Raw genomic sequence first — 4,864 nt, 5'->3', positions numbered from 1 at the left:
CCTCTGTATGCCTCCAGGAGAAGACAATCACTTGAGCAATTTTTTGGTATCCTCTGAATTCCTCCTTCCCTCTTCCTTGTTACTTTGTTCTTTTTCATTATCAGTTTTATCAATATCTGATCTACACGTAATACTCATGCAATTTTGGTGAGTTTTAAAGAGTGAATAAACCCATGCAATCACCACCAGAATAAAGACAGCAAACAACTGATTTTTGCTTTCTTCCCCCTAGATTAGTTTCGCCTTTCCCCAGATTTCATGTAATTGGGCTCATCCAGTATGTGCTATTTTGTATCTGGCTTCTTTCCCTCAACATGCCTTTGAGATTCATCCCTTTGTTACATGTATCAGTAGGTTGTCACTTTGTTCATTGTGAAGTAGTCTTCCATTGTGTGACTGGACCACCATTTGTCTCTCCATTCACCTGCTGGAGGACACTTGGGTTGTTTCTAGGTTGAGGCTGCCATGAACATTCATATACAAGTCTTTGGGTGGACGTATGTTGTCATTTCTCTTGGTTAAATAATACTTAAGAGTGGACTGGCTGAGTTGTATGGCAGGTATTGTTTAACTTTATAAGAAACTGCCAGTTTTCCAAAGTGGTTGTGCCACTTTAGGTCCCTCAGTGTTGTCTGAGATTCCCATTTGCTCCACATCTTCTCCAACACTTGATATGACTAATAATGTTGAGTATTTTTTCATGTGGATGAAAAATACATGTATTTTTCATACAGATGACATCATTTACAATGAAAAATTCATCTATCTTCTTTTGGGAAGTATCTGTTCAATTCTTTTGCCCGTTTTAATTGGAATATTTCCCATTTTCTTATTGAGTTTTAGCTGTTCTTCAGACATTTTATATATTACTATTTTTTAAAACTGAAGTAGTGTTGATTTAAAATGTTACATTAGTTTCTGGTGTACTATTACTCATTTATCAGTTATTTGTGCTGTGAATATTTTCTCCCAATCTGGGGCTTGTCTTTTCATTTGGATTATTTTTCTAAGTGGAATAATTTCCAGCAATTCCAGCACCAACTGTTTAAAAAGTGTCTTCTGTGTTGTGTTACTCTGGCATCTTCACTGAAATCAATCAACAGTGTGAATGCGGGTCTATTTCTGGATTCTCTGTTTTGTTCCATTGATCTATTTGTCCTTAGGCCAACATCTCATTGTCCTAATTACCGTAACATTTTAGTAAGTCTTGAAATCAATTCCTTGTTATTTTTATCTGGAATTTCATCTCCACTTGTTTGTTTTTTTTAACAGGTGGGTACCGTACAGGTTTACAGCGTATCAACTGAATCTGGTTTGATGTATCTTACCATATCAGTCTAATCCTTAACATTGTCACTTGTACCGTCTCCATCTTTGTGGAGGTCTTAATCTTTACTTGCTATGTCCCAGATGGAACCTCTTGGTTTTAGATGAGAATTTCTCTCTTTTGCAGACACTAGACACTGAGTGAGTGTTTGTCATTTTGCAATGTGCACATTATCACACACACAAAAATATCTCCCTCTTGTAGGCTTCTTTGCTTGGACATATTTCCCTCTTGAACTAATTATATTCTTTAAGGTAAAATTTTAATTAGGATTATATAGTTTTTATAGTCAGTGGTTGTGGTGGAGTTGCTTGGTTGTCCCTCAATATCTGTTCTATCTATTTGCAGAGTAAGAGGATTTTGATCTGGGCAGATGGCCGTCTTGCTAAGGACTACGTTTTCTAGCCTCCCTTGACTTTGGCTGGTAAGATGCGAGTGGGAGTGATATATGTGCAGCTGACAGATCCTACTCTGTAAAGGAAACAGTGTACTTTGCCCTTTCCCTGTTTCTGCTAATGGGAAGGTAGATGCAGTGGAGAGCCATCTTGAACTCTGGGGACAAGAGCAATGCTGCAGGAATCACAAAACAACAAAACATAAGAAACCTGAGGCCCTGACACCTTGAAGCTGTTATATGAGCTACTTAGGCCCAGACTGCTACAGAGGGAGAAATAAATTTCTGTCTTCATGAGCCAGTAGAATTTTGGATCTCAATCGGATCAGCCAAACTTCTATCTTAATATAATAATTAGATTTACCAAAATCATTTACTATCTTATTTTTTCACTATTGCTTCTTGATATTCCCTCCTTTTCGGTTTATATTTCCTCTTGGCAGAGAACATCCCTTAGGAGGTTTTTCATCAAGAGTTTGGGGGGATGAAAAATTCTTAGCTTTTGTAAGTTTGATGATGTTTTCATTTTGTTTAGTGATAGTTTAGCTAGGTATATTATTCTAAGTTAGTAATTAATTTTCCTCAACACTTGGAATGCCTGAAGGTGTTATTGCATTGTTTCCTTGCCTCTTTTGTGGTCAAGAGTTCTCATTTTGGCTTATTTATCATTTCTTTGTGGGTAACCTTTTATTTTAAATTCAATAGATTTTAAAAAATTGAAGTATAATCAGTTTACGGTGTTGTGTCAATTTCTGGTATACAGCATAATGTTTCAGTCATACATGCACATACATATATTCCTTTTCATTTTTTTTCATTAAAAGTTACTACAAGATATTGAATGTAGTTTCCTGTGTTATACAAAGAAATTTGTTGCTTATCTATTTTATATATAGTAGTGTGTATCTGCAAATCCTGAACTCCCAATTTATCCCTTTTTACCCCCTGGTAACCATAGGTTTGTTTTCTATGTCTGTAAGTTTGTTTCTGTTTTGTAAATAAGTTCATTTGCATTTTTTTTAAGATTCCACACATTAGTGATATCGTATGGTATTTTTCTTTCTTTTTCTGACTTATTTCACTTAGAATGTCAATCCCCGGGTCCATCCATGTTGCTGCAAATGGCATTATGTTATTCTTTTCTAATGGCTGAGTAGTATTCTATTGTATAAATATACCACAACTTCTTTATCCAGTCATCTGTTGATGGACATTTAGGTTGTTTCCAAGTCTTGGCTGTTGTAAATAGTGCTGCTATGAACATTGGGGTGCATGGATCATTTTGAATTAGAGTGCCTTCTGCATATATGCCCAGGAGTGCGATATCTGGATCATATGCTAAGTCTGTTTTTATTCTTTTGAGGAATCACTACTGTTTTCCTTAATGGTTGTATTAAATTACATTCTATGGGTAACCTTTTTCCCCTTCAAGGTCTCTTTTAATATTTTCTCATCATCTTTGATATTCTGCATGTATCTGGGTGGAATTTTTATTTTTATTTATTTAGCATGGCATTTGTTGGGTTTATTTTGAGAATATGTGCTTTTTTTCACTGCTTGAAAATTCTCAGCTATTATCTCTTTGCATGTTGCTCTCCTGTCATTCCTTCAATATCATACTTCTAGAAATTTCTGTTATATGTATACTCAATCTTCTAAAGTTATTTTTCATTTCTCTTAACTTCTCTTACATATTTTCCATCATTTTTTCTACATTACCTCCTAAATGAATTCTTCAGTGCTGTCTTTCTATTACCCAGCTCTCTCTTGGTGTCTGGCTTACAGTTTATACCATCTTTTGAGCTGCTTTGTCAATGACTATAATTTGTATATCCATTTGTTCTTCATTCATATCTGTTTGCTTTATATTATGTTTTTGTTGTTTTTATTCCTGTCCTTATCTCTCTGAGGAGCTGAAGCATGTTTATTTAAAAGCATTTTGGTTTCATTATTCGAATTTCAACAGTAGTGATTTCATCTCCTGATTGGACTTGGATACGGATTCATCCCCAGTCAAGCCTCCAGTTAAAAACACAGCCTAGCTGACACTTTGCAGCCAAGGGAGACCTTAGTCAGAGGAAGAAGCTAACCTCTACCCGGACTTCTGACCCACAGAAACTATGAGAAAATAAACGTGTGTTGTTTTAACTCATTAGATTTGTGACAATTTGTTTGACGATTAGAGGAGTAATTATACATGTCCCTGTATTTGATTTATAGCTTATGAAGTTCCACCTTTAGTATGAGTGAAACTCTTGGAATGTATATACACTGAAGGGGATAGTCCACCAAAATGTGAAGAGTGGGTTATACATGGATGGGAGAACATGGGCTATTTTTATTCTCCTCTATACTTTTAGTATACCAAGTTTTAAAATATTATATCTATATGGAACAGCTAAAACTATTTGCTTAAGGTAAATATTTCATTAAAGAATAATAACATACTCACTGTAAGTGGCACAAATCTTAAACGTTCAGTTTGGTGAATTTTTACAAGGTGAACACATCTATGTAATCACCATCCATGACAAGAATCAGGCTACTAACAGCATCCCAGAAGCCTCCCCTCTCATCTTCTTGGTCATTAACTCCAAAGAGATAATCGTGAATTTGACTTTTATCACTGTAGGTAAGTTTTGCTTGTTTTCGAACCTTTTATAAGTGGAATCATTGAGTATATTTTTTTGTTTTTGACTTTTTTATTTAACATTATGTTTGTGAAGTGAATAATGTTGTCCTGTGTAACAATAATTCAATCATTTTTAATACTTTTTGGTATTCTGTTGTGTGAATATACCACAATTTAGCTATATATTCTACTACTGATGGATATTTTGGTAATTTTCAGTTTGGGACTTGCTATGGGCTGAATGTGTCCCCCACAAAATCTGTATGTTGGAATCTTAACCCCCAATGTGGTGGTAAGATATTCACTGGTCATTTGGACAGCCCCTTTTTTGATGTCCCTATACAAGTCTTTTGCCCATTTTCTGAATGAAGCTTTTTTTTTCACAGAGTCTGTAAGAGTTCCTTATATATTCTGGACATGAGTTCTTTATTGAAAATATGTATTGTAAATATCTTCTACTCTAATTTGGTTTTTATGTGTGTGAACAAAAGTTCCTATGCCGATGAAGTCT

The sequence above is a fragment of the Camelus ferus genome, chromosome 4 (genome assembly GCF_009834535.1).
Source record: "Camelus ferus isolate YT-003-E chromosome 4, BCGSAC_Cfer_1.0, whole genome shotgun sequence".
In the NCBI taxonomy this organism is placed as follows: Eukaryota; Metazoa; Chordata; class Mammalia; order Artiodactyla; family Camelidae; genus Camelus; species Camelus ferus.
Note: the sequence above shows the minus strand (reverse complement) of the source record.